Source organism: Marmota marmota, unplaced genomic scaffold, assembly GCF_001458135.2.
Source record: "Marmota marmota marmota unplaced genomic scaffold, marMar, whole genome shotgun sequence".
In the NCBI taxonomy this organism is placed as follows: domain Eukaryota; kingdom Metazoa; phylum Chordata; class Mammalia; order Rodentia; family Sciuridae; genus Marmota; species Marmota marmota.
Window position 1 is genome coordinate 33,267,513 of NW_025999990.1, and position 16,160 is coordinate 33,283,672.

The 16,160-nt window shown below is 35.7% G+C and overlaps 1 protein-coding gene across 1 annotated transcript in view; it reads right to left on the minus strand.

The window, feature by feature from the left end:
• Rnf138 (ring finger protein 138) overlaps window positions 1-16,127 on the minus strand; it is a 29,785-nt gene extending 13,658 nt beyond the window's left edge. The window contains exon 1 of the mRNA XM_048806389.1: window positions 15,621-16,127. The gene's annotated coding sequence lies outside the window, so the exon portion shown is untranslated. The remainder of the gene's footprint in view (window positions 1-15,620) is intronic.
• Window positions 16,128-16,160: the final 33 nt, after the last annotated feature.

A 16,160-nucleotide genomic window follows, 5' to 3' on the forward strand; every position in this document is an offset into this window, starting at 1 on the left:
ACATAATTATAAAAGCATTGAAATAATTTGGTCTAATTCAGTTCCCAGTACTTCCCTGCCCTCCTCCCTCCCCCATTCCTTTCCCTCTATACTCTATTGATATTTCTGCTATTTATTTTTTTAATTAGTGTATGATAGATGTACATGATGGTGAAATTCACTGTGATATATTCATATACATAAAGTTAGGTTAGATTCATTCCACTGTCTTTCCCTATCCCAAGCCTCCTTTCCCTTCATTCCCCCCTTTGTCTATCCCACTATCTTAATGTTTTTGCCTGCATTTGGATAGAGCTTCCTGTTTAAAAAAAAAAAAAAAAAGCCAGGCACTGAGGTGCATGCCTGTAATCCCAGGGATTCTGGAGGCTGAGATAAGAGGATCACAAGTTCAAGGACAGTCTCAGAAACTCTGTGTGACCCTATCTCAAAAGAAAAAAAAGTAAAAAGGTCTGCAAATGTAGCTCAGTGGCCCCTGGGTTCAATTCCAGGTACAAAAAAAAAAAAAAATTATAATTAGTTGTAGGAGAGAAAGGTAGGATTTCTAACTTGGAAGACTGAGTAAAAGGTGACTCTATTCACCAAGTTAATAAATATTGGAAGAATTATCTGGCATAGAAAGTATAAGTGTTAATTTCAAAGTACCACAAAAATAATCTCAATGCACAATATCCAGTAAACAATTAGAAATATGATCTTGAAATTGGAGGGAATATGAAGAGCAGACAAGGTGGAAGAGTACTAAAGAAATAATTTAAACATATACAATTCAAAGGAGTTTAAGAGTAAGAGAAAAGGAACCAAGACTTAAGTACTGTTATGGAAGCTACGTCTACCAAAGCTATAAAAGAGAGATAATATTTAGAGATGAAGGTAACACTATCACTAAGCTAAACCTTCCTCTTTAAATTCAGAATCGAAGCTGTTAACAAAGTCCATATCAGCAAAACTCACTGCTAAGAGAGAATTGTGCATAAAAAAGATGGAATCAAATGCAAGAAATAAAGTGAAATAGCAATTAATTTTTTTTTTTTAATTTTTTATTGTGGGTTGTTCAAAACNTAATTTGCAAAAAAAAAGGGGGGGGGCTGGGGATGTGGCTCAAGCGGTAGCGCGCTCGCCTGGCATGCGTGCGGCCCGGGTTCAATCCTCAGCACCACATACAAACAAAGATGTTATGTCCGCCGAAAACTAAAAAATAAATATTAAAATTCTCTCTCTTAAAAAAAAAAGAATGTCAGAGTCCAGCAGTAAGCAAACATGTCTGCAGAATAAGAGACAACTGGGAGCTGAGGTTGTGGCTTCACGGTAGAGCATTCACCTAGCATGTGTGAGGCCCTGGGTTCAATCTTTAGCACCACATAAAAATAAATAAATAAAATAAAGGCATTGAGTCCAACTACTACTAAAAAATAAATATTTTTTTTTAAATAAAAAAAGAACAAGAGACAAGTGAATAACCTGTACAATGAATTTTAAAAGACTCATACCTACACAGATCACTGGAAACTTTTAAATAATCTTTTTTCAACTTCCAATAGCTTTCCAAGAGGGAGTAAAAGATAGACCATTTACCAAGGAATGAAAATTAGATCAGCATCATACTTCATGAGCAATTACAGATGACAAAAGAATGGAATGATGCTCAAAGTTCTGACAGAAAATGATCAACAACCTAGAATCCCAAATTAAATCCCAAATTAAAATCATTTGCTGTACATACTTTAGACATTTCTGATATTACACAACATATGAAATACTGAAAATATTTGCATTCTGTATAGCTCCACACTAAAGCTTTATAAAGTACTACATTCCTAATAAACACTTTACCCTGAACTTTAAAAAGGGGCAGAGGAATAAATAGTTAGAGCTAATAAATTATGAAAGCAGAGTAAAATGCACAAAGGAAAGGCAAAAATGCAATAGGTATTCCAAGAACTCAAGACCAACTAAACCAAGAAGATAGTTGTTGCGCATTCTGTGTGGCTTGTTACATTCAATTACTTTTAGTATACTTTGCTTCCAATGCCTTTTGATGATGGGATGAAACATTAATGTTGAGTGGGGGGAAAAAAAAAACATGTAAAAACCTATCTGATACAATCTGTTGTACTTGAACAGACCACATCACTATTCTATCATTTGTCTTTTAACATTGTCTGTGATCCTCTGATATAAAAAATTTTTAAATGTTAATATAGTCTAAATTCATCACTCTTCCCTAAAATTTCAGTTCGTGATTTAGCTTTCTTAAGGAGTTTGCTATTTCAAGATAAGACATTCCCCGCATTTCTTACTAAAAAGTTAAAGCTTTGCCCTTCATTTTTTAATCCATCTGAAAAACATGTATGCAGTGGTTTCATGCAAAGCTGCCCCCAAACTATCTTAATTAGTCATTTTTTTTCATTAATTTGTGATCCTATGCCTATCAAAAAATAAAAGTTCCCAGGCACCCCTCTTGTCATTCACTACCCTCAGTGGCCTTGGAACTATCTCCACCAGCAAGAAGACCCTCATAATATGCAGCCCTGCCATCTTGTGCTAAGAGCCATAGCCAAGTAGTAATGATGCATGGCATTTTTGGTTGAAAGGTGACGCCAACAAGCCATTGAGATGATATGATTATGTTAAGATCTGCATTCAAATGGATATTAGACCCCTGCTGTCCACCTCTGCCTGCTAGGGGACTCCTGGAGAGTTCCCATTGGTTGGGGAAGTGCGGTAGGAGGGAATTCCGGGGGAGTTTCAAAAATAAAATTTGTTCCTGTTTGAGTGGCTCGTGGTTTTTGTGCCCAGCCAGACTGCGGCAATCTTGGACCTCACAATCTCCAGAATGAGATTTATACTTCATATTGACAGAACTGTAAAAATCATCAGTTTCACCAATATAACAGAATTCACTCTTTTGGAATTAATTAACCATTAGGAATGATCCTAGGATGACATGTTTCAATTTTAAGAAAACAAACTGCTGGTCGTGGTGGTGCACACCTATGATCCCAGAAGCTTGGGAGGCTGAGGCAGAGGATCTCAAATTCAAAGCCAGCCTCAGCAACGGCGAGGCACAAGGCAACTCAGTTAAGACCCTGTCTCTAAATAAAAATACAAAAAAGGGTTGGGGATGGGGATGTGGATGTGGATGTGGCCAGTGGTCAAGTGCCCCTGAGTTCAATCCCTGGTACCAAAAAAAAAAAGAGACAAGACTGCAGTTTGCACATGCCCCTGCCACTGACTTCAGTTTGACTAAAGAGTGAATATAAAGTTCATGGTTGTTTTTTTATCCACATGAAAATACCTCTCATAAGGTTACTTTAACTAAATGTCTATACCAACTTTCTTTTGAATGACACAGAAATGTAGATTCGTAGACTTGGAAAAGTGAATACATACAGACTCTGAAAGATCTATTACAAGATTTATTATAACACAATTCTATTATCACCCAACGTATGTATTCCTAAAAATCACCACACCATGCAAAATCAGATAACCACAGACCTATAGAAAAAGTGGAATTGAGGCAGCCTCCAAATATCACATACCCAAAACAATAGCTTATATTGGTTATAAACACACTCATGTTAAAAAGTTTAAGCTAGGGCTGGAGATGTGGCTCAAGCGGTAGCGCGCTCACCTGGCATGCACGGGGTACTAGGTTCTATCCTCAGCCCACATAAAAATAAAATAAAGATGTTGTGTCCCCTGAAAACTAAAAAATAAATATTAAAAAATTACCTCTCTCTCTCTCAAAAAAAAAAAAAAAAAAAAGTTTAAGCTAGGCACTTGCACTCTCCCTTGCCCCCCAAAATTTCCAGGCTATGAGGTAAACTATTCCCCCAAGCCTTTGTGCCTTTCTGCCATGATATGCAGGCTTACCACAGGCCCATTAACAATGGACTGAAATCATGAACCTAATTAAATCTTTCCTCCTTTAAAAACAACAAAATTTAAAATGTTTAAGCTGGGTAAGCCAGACACAGTGGCACAAGCCTATCATGCCAGTTACTTAGGAGGCTGAAGCAGGAGAATCACAAGTTTGAGGTCAGCCTGGACAACTTAGCAAGACTCTGTTTCAAAATTAAAAATTAAAAAAGGGCTGGGGGATGTAGATCAGTGGTAAAGTGCCTCTGGGTTCAGTTTCCAGTATTAAAAGTGAAAAAAAAAATTCTGATTTAATCCCACAAAATTATGTAATAAATTAGTTGAACAATTTATAATATAACACTTCAAATATTAATCGCATTACTAAAAACTGGAAATTTCACCCAAAACACAATGAAAACATTCATATAAGAAATAAAGCAGGTGTCAACATACTTCATATACAACCAGAGATATGAAAAACTGTGCTGTATACGTGTAATAAGAAATGTAATGCATTCTGCTGTCATTTATTTTTTTTTAATCAAAAAAAAAAAGAAGAAAGAAAGCAATAGGTTTAAAATTAACTTAGGACTAATTAAAAATATAAAGACATAAAGGAAAAAATATCAACATTTCCAATTGAAATAAACTATATAATAAAATAATTAATGCAAAACTAATTTAAAAGTCTCTAAAAATGGTCCTGGGCTCAATCCCTAGCACCACCAAAAACAAAAGGTCCCTAAAAAGCAGCTGCTCTGTAAGTCTCTATAAAGTAGATACTCTAACTTTCAAAGAAGATTCTAGAGGCTGGCAAAAATATATCTTAGTTGCAAAACTGATTAACAAAGAAGTAAAAGCAGTTCAATGAAAGACACTTTTCATAAATAATGCTGGAACAACCAGACATCATAGGCAAAAAAATGAACTTCAATCTGTTTCCAACCTTAAACAAAACTAACTCAAGGGCTGGTGATGCAGTTTAATGGCAGAGCACTTGCCTAGCACACTGGAGGGCCTGAATTTGATCCCCAGCACTGCAAACAAAACAAAAACCTCAAAACAGATCACAGATAGTATTAAAGTCAATAATAGCCATCCGAAGATACATGCGCTTTCTAACTCGCCAGAAAAGGCAATGTTATGGTTAAGAGATTTGATTCAACTGAGAACTTTGAGATGAGGTAATTAGCCAGGTTTATCCAAATGAGCCCTAACTACTATCCTAAATATATTTATAAATGAGAAGCAAAGGGAGATGTGACATAGACACACAGAACTCATGCGAACGTGAAAACAGAGATCTGGAGTGTTATCAGAGCCTCAGAAGGGAAGAGGGCCCTACTACCACCTTGATTTTGGCACACTGAGGTTGATTTGAGATTTTTAGCTTCTTAGACTTTTTAAACTTTTGTTCTATGAACAAAACCATAATCTGAGAAAATATATTTGTAAATCCATTTATCTGATGAAGGACTAATATCTAGAACATATAAAGAAGTTTCAAAGCAACAGTTAAAAACCAAACAATCCAACTAAAACAAGAACAAAAGACATGAAGACATTTTTACCTAAGGTAAAGAGATGGCAAATAAGCATATCAAATAATGTTTGACATCATTTGTCATTACAGAAATACAAATTAAAACCAGAAGATATCATTAAAACCTATCAAAATGGCCAAAATTTAAAATAACACCAAAAAATGTTGGTGAGGCTGCAGAGGAAATTGTAATATAGGTGCAGACACTATGGAAAACAACTTAGCATTTTCTTGAAAAACTAAACATGCAACTACCATATAACCAACAATTATACTATTGGGCATTTACCCCAAAGAAACAAAGGTTTATGCTCACATAAAAACCTATACACAAATATTTACAGCAGAATTTACTTATAAATAGTAAAAAATTGGCCATTTCAGACTTACTCAATGGGTAAATAGCTTAGCAAACTGTGTTACATCCAAACCATGTAATATTACTCAGCAATAAAAGCAAATAACTACTGATACACACAAGAAACAACTTGAATCTCTACAGAACTATGTTCAGTGAAAAAATAAATTCTAAGATTTGTTTAACTCAATTTATAACATTAATATAATATAGTTAGCAGTAATAACATTCTATTTTCTAACAGCTAGACTGAGATACAATTTGTATCATCATAAAATTTCTGTATAATTAAATGGGGACTGGGGTCATGGCTCAGTGGTAGTGTGCTTGCCTAGCATGTGTGAGGCACTGGGTTCGATTCTCAGCACCACAAATAAATAAAATAAAGGTCCATCAACTAAAAAATATTTTTTAAAAAATAATTAAATGGGTTGTATTACATTTACACAGAGGAGTAATATATAAGATTTTGTTCCTATTGCAATGGTGGAGAGATCAAACTCAGAAACTATGTTGAGCTACACCCCAGCTATTTAAGCTTTTTTTTTTTTTTTGAGAGACAGAGAATTTTTTTAATATTTATTTATTTTTTTAGTTTTCGGCGGACAGAACATCTTTGTTTGTATGTGGTGCTGAGGATCGAACCCGTGCCGCACGCATGCCAGGCGAGCGCACTACTGCTTGAGCCATATCCCCAGCCCCCATTTAAGATTCTTAAAATGACAAAATTACAGAATCATAACAAAAAGAACATTAATGTTTGCCAAGGGTTAAGAAGGAAGTTACAGGTACAGGAAGGAGGGAAGCTGGGGATGGCTACTAACAGGCAAAGTTATTTATCTTTTTGGTGGGGTGGGGGCTCTGGATTGAACCTGGGGCACTCAACAACGAAACTACATCTGCAGCCCCCTTTATTTTTGAGACAGGGCCTCCCTAAGTTGCTGAGGCTAGCTGTGAACTTGTCATCCTCCTGTCTCAGCCTCCCAAGTCACTGGGAATACAGTCATGTACCTCTGTGCCCACCAATGTGAAATATCTTTATGATGGAAATGTTTTATATCTTTATCAATTTAATATTCTGGTTCTGATATTTACAAGATATTATCAGTGGAGAAAACTGGTTCAGAATACAGAGATTCTCTGTATTATTTCTTAAAATTGCACAGGAGCCAGGAACAGTATCATCCTCCTATAATCAGCTGCACATGTAATCCCAGCTACTAAAGAGGCTAAGGCGGGAAGATTCCATTTTGGGGACAGCCTTGGGCAATTTAGGGAGCCCCTGTCTTCAAAGGAAAAAAAAAAAAAAGCTGGGGATGTAGGTCAGTGGTAGAGTAAATGACTACCATACAAGCATGCAAGAGGCACTGGGTTCAATCCAAGTACCACAGAACAACACACATACTAATAAAAATAAAAATAAAGTTGCACACACACACAAAATCTGTAGATCTAAAAAGATCCCAAAACATTTAATTTTTAAAAGATTATACAAAAAAAGGCAAAATTATGAGCTTAACTCACCAGATTTTTAAAAAAATTATGTCCATATACTGTAATGCACGTTCATTTGAAAAATATGTGTTCAGTACTTACTACATAACAGTAAACAACTGACAACAAAAGTGACAAAAATTCCTGCAAACTGGATGTGCAAGCACACCAATGTACAAATTTGTGTGTATATTATTAAGTCATATTAAACTGTGCTAAAACAGTAAAATCACCAAGTGAGATTCAAGAATCCCTAAAGAATCAAGTTTTTTAATAATTCAAATATACTAAAAAGATACATAAAACAATGGCAAAGGAATCCCCTCTAATAAACATGAGATTAACTGAATAAGAATGGCAAATTATCTAAAATTCAAATGGAAATGTAGTATAATTCAATTGCAGATGGTCCAAAAACAAGATCATTTTTTAAAGTACTTAACAAACAGAATTAAACAGCACAATAACTTACTTCATCTAAATACTCAATCATCTCAAATCTGATCATAGGAAATGTAATAATATACAAAAGGGAAGTAAATGAATAGAAAAATAACCTAAGTTCAAAAAACAAGCTATCACAATAATCATCACTTCAGACATATCTTAGAGGTATCTATGATTTGAATGGAAAAATAATTATGTAACAATTTAATAAGAAATATTGGACAAAGCTTTGCTAGCAAGTAAAGAAATAGATTTTAAAATGATTTCTAGTCCAGCTTGGTGGTGGTGCACGCCTGTAATCTGGCAGCTCAGGGGGCTGAGGGAGGAAGATCACAAGTTCAAAACCAACCTTAGCAAACTTAAAGAGGCCCTAAGGACTTAGTGAGACCCTATCTCAAAATATAAAAAAAAATTTTAAAAGGGTTGTGGCTCAAGTGCTCTGGGTTCAATCAAAAAAAAAGATTTCTAGGCACCATTATCAACTTTATTAAACTAAACAAAAATGATTTGTCAAAGACAATGGAATGTGGATATCTTCCATAAAAATACCAGTTACCATTTACTGAGTGCTTCATGTGTACCACGCAGGGTCCCAAAAACTTTACATATGTTAAGTTCAAGTCTTAAAAATAAGAAAATATTTTTCAAAAATTCCTTTAGTCATGGCACGGGTCTACAATCCCAACTACACAAGAAGCTAAGGCAGGAGGATCTTAAATTCAAGGACAGCCTGGGCAACTCAGCAAGACCCCACCTGAAAGTAAAAATTTTAAAAGTGATGAGGATATAGCACAATAGTGGAGTACTTTTTAGCATAAGGAAGGCCCTGGGTTCAATTTCCAGTTATCTTAAAAATAAAAAATAAATCCTTTGTTTTATAATGAGGAAACTAAGGCTTAAAAACAAAAAATTAAGAAGCCTATAAAAGGTTTCTATAAAAGCCTAGAAGATACTTCTATCATTAAAATACAAAGTCCTGCATATTCCTTTCTACCTCAGGGTTTATGCCCAGAATGCTTCCTCTTCACAGAATGTTCTATACACAAAGCACTCCACAAATTAACACCCACACATCACTTAGATTTGAACAACAATATCATTTCTCCAAGAGAGGGACTTTGTCCACTCATTAACACACCAACCCACACTAGGTCTGTTCCCCATCTTATACTTTTGCTCTTTCTCTCCCTCCTACCATGGATGCATTTGTAATTACACCCTGAGTGCTTATTTTAATCAAAATGTATCTCACCAACACCCAGCTCCAAGAGGGAAGGGATCATACCTATTTTTTCACCACAGCACTATAATAGTACCAAGTACCTAACAGACATTTGTTAATATTTGCTAAAGCAATAAATGTCAATTTATCTTATTCTAATCCAAAACTTATTAAATCCTTTAACCCAAAGATACATAATCCACAGTCCTCAAATCAAAACTATAAGCATTTTTCATATAATACACTTCACTAGAGCTATTATCATATATGACAAAGCTGACAAATTCCTTTGTATTTATCCTTTTTGACCCAGCAACTGAACCTATCAGGATTTACCTTACAATAAAAATTCTCTATAGAGTAAAATGATATATATATATATATATATATATATATATATATATATATATAGTATTCCCCACCACCACCTTATCCATGGTTGCAGGTTCTGCCATTTCAATTACTCATAGTCAACTGCAGTACAAAAATATTAAATGCAAAGTTCCAGAAATAAACAAATCTTAAATTTTAAATTTTGCATTGTTTATTCTGCAGCGAGATCCAACCATACACACAAACTGTCTACCACTAAGCCACATCCCCAGCCTGATCACAATGTTCTGAACAGTATGATGCAATCTCATCCTAACCCACCCAGTATAATACTATATACACTATTAGTTACTTTACAGCCACCTTGGTTATGAGATCAGTTATTGAATATGGTAGTGTTTGTGTTCAAATAACATTATTTTACTTAATAACAGCCCCAAAACACAAAATAGTGATGCTGGCAATTTACATATGCCAAAGAGAAGCCATAAAGTGCTTCTATTAAGTGAAAAGGTAAAGTTCTCAACCTAATAAGAAAAAAAAAAAAAAAAGTATATGTTAATGCTGAAGAGCTAAGAAACTTCTATCCCTAAAACTGTGATGGAAAAGAAATTGGTGCTAATTTTGCTATTACATCTCAAATTGTAAAAATTATGGCCTCAATACATTACTTAGTTAAGATGAAAAATACATTAAATTTATGGATGGAAGACATACACAGAAAAGATGTTCCAACTAATGGCAATGTGTCACAACAGGAAGTACAGGGCTCAAGCCTGGCAAGGTGTTGAACACCTGTGATCCCAGCTACTGGGAGGCTAAGGCAGAAGGATCCCAAGTTTGAGGCCAGCCTAGGCAACTTAGCAAGACTGAAAATAAAATTTTAAAAGGGGCTAGCTAGTGGCACAGTTCAGTGGTGGGAGTGCTTACTAGCATATTCAAAGCCCTGGGTTCAATCCCTGGTACTGGAGGGGTGGTGGGGGGGAGAAAGTACTGGGCTCAATATTATCTGCTGTTTCAGGTAATGACTAGAGATTTTGAAAGGCATCCCCCTCAGATGTGGGGGACTATTGTACAATTTTACTTGTTGCAGCATTTCTTTTAGAAACAACCTAATGTTCATAATAAGATTGAATAAATAAGCAATGATGATGTATCAAACAATGAGATATTAGAAGACTAAACAAATATTTTCCATAAGGTACTTTCATCTGGTTTGTCGATCACTATATAGTGTTGGTAAATTGAATGAATATTACATACCCACAAAAAAAAAAAAAAAATGTGAGACCTTCTTTTCTGTTGTTGGTATTAGGGATTTAACATAGGGACGCTCTACGACTGGGCTACATCCCTCAGCCATTTTTATTTTGAGACAGGGTCTCATTAAGTTGCCAAGCCTAGCCTTAGACTTACAATTCTCCTGCCTCAGCCCCCAAGTCCTTTTATTATTACAGGCATGTGCCCCCATGCCTGGCAAAGGTAGCCCCTTTTATGTATTAATAGGAATAATCTCTAGGATAGTATATGAAAATATTAAGGCACAGAGAATATATACAGATTGCTGTCCTTTGTATGAAAAACCGGAAAATAAAACATCTACAATCTTGTTTATGTACATATCTCTGGAAAATATGTAAGGTTAACGGTGATTATTGAAAAGTTAAAAGTCGTATTTCCCCTAATCCTTTAAAACCATCAATTCTCTATTCATGATTCACTTTGGCTTTAAATATCCAAGTCAAAAAACAAAAGATTTCTTTTGATTTTCAAAAGCAACCTAACTTCTGGTATTAGATGTTACAGTTTTTAAATAGTAATTTATTTGTTTTGAAAAATATAAAACACAGGGGCTGGGGTTGTGGCTCAGCGGTAGAGCGCTTGCCTAGCACATGCGAGACTCTGGGTTCCATCCTCAGCGCCACATAAAAATAAATAAATATCTCCCATCTATGTATGTTATATCAAAGTATATAAGTGTATTCTACTGTCATGTATAACTAATTAAACAAATAGAAAATTTAAAAATAAACAAATAAACAAAGTATTGTATCCAACTACAACTAAAAAATAAATATTTAAAAATAAAGAAAAATATAAAACACAAATATAAGATTAGTATAAATAAACATTACCTCATTTTGTCTGTGCAAAAACCCAGTGAAAACAGGTGATTTCTAATCTTTTATATGCAAGAAAAGCTGAATGGGGTTAACTGACTTAGCCAACTGATACAGCTATAGTTAAACTGTGTTGTGTCCCAACACAAACCAATTCATTCCTTTACCCAATAAATACTGAAATGTATTTATACTGAAATTTTTTAAAAGTATGCCACTCTATATGTCAAGAGAATTTAGATAGTCTTAAAAATCTTAAGAAAAAAGGATAGATTAAAGCAACAACTTATTAAATCAATAAGAACCTACATAAGCTTGACTTTCAAAATTTTAACATATCTATAGGAAAGAATAAATTTTAAAAGTACCTATTTAGAGCATAACTATTCCAATAAGATACCAATAAAGCCGCTCAAATTTTTAAAAAATATAAACTGAAAATTCAGGGACTGGATAACCTAAGCAGGTCAATGTAGGGAATCATACAACTTTGTGCTGAATGAGAAGTGGAAGCTAATTTATATTAACTTATTTTAAAAGATACTCCTTACAGAAATGCCCCAAAGCAAACACTAATTAGATTTCCATTTCACTAGGTCCAATGGCACCTGTAATCCCAGTCCCTCTGGAGAATCAAGCAGGTGGACCAGAAGTTCAAGGCTAGAAGATCCTGTCTCAAAATAAAATAGACTAGGAATGGAAAGCTCCTGGGTTTAACCCCCCGTACGTACTGCAAAAAGAGAAAAGTTTTGCAAGAAATCAAAATTTCTTGTTAAATGTAATTTTCTTGGGATTGCATTTTACTTCTAAATGGTGTATGAGAGGTACTTCCTTGACTATTCAGAACAGTGTAAATAGAGGTTCAAAAAACCTTTAGTTTTAATGATGCTTTAATGGAAAACATCAAGAGATAAACATCTTACCACTTCAACATTGTGAACCTTCATCTGAAGCCTTATTTTGAATATCTGTTTGATGTTAATATTCTTAATTTGTCTTTACATGTTTTTCAAAATATTTTATCTGACCATTCTAAGGCACCTGATGCTGCTGGTTTCTTAAAAGTATTTATATCTCAGTCTCCACTGTCACATTCAATCCTAGTTTTCTTCCTATGATTCTGTCCATTCCTTCTCAGAATGTACTTTTCTCTACTTGACATTTAAGTATTCTCTAACACTTTGTTTTTATCTATCCAGGCCTCCTTCTTTCAATTCATATACCTCCCTCAGTGACTACATCCACACCCATAACTTTAGTTCCATTTATTCCAGATCTATACACAGTATATACATCTAGTACTGAACATCAGACTTTATATAAAGACCTTAAAATATCAGGAGTCTCTTCTTTCCATTTCCATTATCACTGCCTTAGTTCCTGTTCTAATCACTTCTCTCCCTCACACGCCAAAGTGTCATCAACATCTTCATGAGTCACCATTGCCAAGCTGAACCCTGACACTAATATAAACTTTCTAAAATGGAATTGTAATCATGCTGCTCCCCTGCCAAAAATTATTTAATAGGTCTCTCTGGTTTTCAGGAAAACATTCAAATTAGCTTACAAAGGAAGTTCCTGCCAAAATCTCTAAGCTCAATCTCTATTACACTCATTCTCTGGCTCCAAACTATGAAGTCAGGATACAGAGTCATCCTCTGTAGACCTAATCAGGGTATTTCCCAAGAAAATTGTCCTTATATTAACAAGTTTATTTAGCTATGTGCTCTCTATGCTCACATAAAAATTTCCACTGAAATCTCTTCCATACCATAGTCATTTAACAGTCTTCTCCATTAGACTATTAACAGTCTCCAGGGAAAGAGCATTTAGTATTTCTTGAACAAGGCAAATAAAAACATTAACAATGTTTGTTTGAAGGAACAAGTGGAGATTAAATACTTCAGTAAAATTATTCTCAATAGTATCCCTTTTTCTCTACATATACATACACACATATAGATAGGTGTGTGTATGTATATATATTTTCAATACTGGGGACTGAACCCAGGCCCTTGAAGCATGCTAGGCAAATGTTCTACCACTAAGCTGTATATCTCCAGCCCTTAGTAAAATTATTCTAATAGAAATGAATTTGCTTCTTTGACTAGAAAAGTCAATGGAAAAATCCTTTCCTCTCACTGGCAATGAAAATTTGTTTTTATTTTCTAACAGACCCAGACTGACCCAAAGTTCTTATCTCATCCCTTTCTAGCTCTGAATCAAAATCTGATTTGGGGGGCTGGGATTATAGCTCAATGGTAGAGTGCTTGCCTAGCACATGTGAGTCACTGGGTGTGATCTTCAGCACCACATAAAAATAAATGAATAAAATAAAAAAATAAAAGCATGTGTCCATCTACAACTAAAAATATTTTTTTAAAAAACCCTGATGGGAGGCTGGGGATGTGGCTCAAGCTGTAGCGCGCTCGCCTGGCATGCGTGCGGCCCGGGTTCGATCCTCAGCACCACATACAAACAAAAATGTTGTGTCCACCGAAAACTAAAAAAAATAAATATTAAAATTCTCTCTCTCTCTCTCTCTCTTTAAAAAAAAAACCCTGATTGGAGGGGGTTGTGGCTCAGCAGTAGAGCACTTGCCTAGCACGTGCAAGGTACTGGGTTCAATCCTCAGCACCACATAAAAAATAAATAAATAAAAGTATTATGTCTAACTACAACTAAAAAAAAAAAAATTAAAAAAAAAAACCAAACACCTGATTCGAGGAGCTGGGAATGTTCACGCATGAGGCCTGGGGTTCTATCCCCAGAACAAAAAAAAAAAAAAAAAACTGAATTTGTAGCAAAATATAAATTTGATTAAAGGCACAGCTCTGTCCTTTGGGTGAAAAAAGGGAAATGACACAGTAAACTTATTACTTAAAAATAATTCTAGGACTGGCAATGTAGCTCAGCAGTAGAATGGTTGCTGGGCATATGCAATGGCTTGAATTTAATATCCAATAACTCTCCCCCCAATCTTATTTCCCAGAAAATTCCTTCCAGCCAATCAAGACCCTGGTTCCACAAATACCATCCCTGCCAAATAAAACTTTGGCTCACTCTGTCTATTTTTAATTAATTGTTCAGTCAGAACTATAAAGCAACTGTGGGGGACAGTAGAGATAAGGAGCTACTTTGATCACACTGAAGCCTCAAAGTCCAATGAATTGATTTGAGAATGGTCTTGAATTTAAAAACATCCACTCTTTTCTATAGCTTTGAGGTCAAAGTCAAATTATAGTTCTTGATTTCAAATGCACCATAAAGGAAATAGACTAGAATGATCTACATGGAATTTTGAGGGAAGCTAAAAATTACAATGAGTTCTGTGAGGACAATGATCCAAAGAATAGTTGAAATGATTCTGTCCATGATATCTACCATGCATATATAAACTTAGCAATTATTATAACTCCTCATCTTGCCAGCTCTCCTCCTTTTATTTCCCCTCTTTGTCATCACAGAACTACTTTTTCTTAAATATAGGAAAGGTTCAAGTTATAATAATGAATAATGACCATTAAAGACAAAGTATATTCTGTGTCCTAGACATCTTAAAACACTTTTTCAACAACCTGCATTTGTTGCAACAAATGATGAGAGAATTTAAGACGCAAAAATCATAACTGATGTTTCAATCCTGAAAAACTACATGGTCGTTTCACACAACTAGCACAATCAAGGGATAAAATAGTAGAGTTAATAAGGTAGAGGAACAGGGAAGATTACCAAAAGTTATCTGTAGTAACATTTGTGATTAGGGACCCAAAATTCTACCAATTATTCACAAAATTATAGAACCCCGACTCTCAAAAAAAAAAAAAGTGAATGGAGAAATATGTCCAGAAACTTGTTCAATTCTGTGTCTGCAAGCTCAGAACTTAAGCCCGATTCAATTTTTTTAAATATAAAAATACTTCCAGGTCCCACCTGCCAGAAATTCTTTTGCAAGTTTGGAATGGAGCCTCGGAATTGGTATGTTTACTTAAAAAACTCCCCAGGCACTCTGGTCATCAGCCAGGTTGGTCAGTGCACTGTATACCTTTTCAAGAAGGTCTCCTTTCAATCCTTGCCGACAGTCTGGTAGTCTACAAAATGATGGAGGTTGTTCCTATAAATAAGCCTAGTTAAACAGCACCATGTGACCTCACTTAATCCCTTTGTGTTCTCCCTCACCCCTAGAGTTAGTACCTCATCTTCAGTCCATTCCTCATAACAGAACTCTTCTTTTCTTACCTCCACTCTTGTAGTAACCGAGTAATAATGAACAGAAGATAACACAAAGGGTAACTACCACTTCAATATCCGGAAATCCTGTCAGTTCTAACATAAGAGAAGAAAATTCATTTTAGACCATCCTAGTAGATTCTTGGAATTTTAAATGAAACAAAACCGATCCAAAAGTGGTCTGTGAAGCAGGGCTGAAGTTAGATTAAAAGCTCTTGGATCAAGGAGGACCAGGCCAAGGTTCTGAAAGAGGAAGAAAAAAAACTTGAAAGCGAAGCAGGAGGCCGGCGGGCGGCCCGTGCCGGCACTAGCGGGTTTGACACTCTACACCCCCGCCTGCACTCGGGTTGCTAGGAAACAAAAAGGCTCCACGTTCCCGGCAATTCCTCCCGGGCCTGCCAGGAGGACAGGGGCCTCTCGGCCTATGGAAGCCACCGGAGGGCCCGACCCCTGCCCCGGGGCGCTAAGCCCAGGAAAACCGGGGCGGGGAGCTCCGGCGGAGGGGCGCGGCGAGCGGGCCCTGGTCTCAGGCGGAGGGCTGCCCCGGGC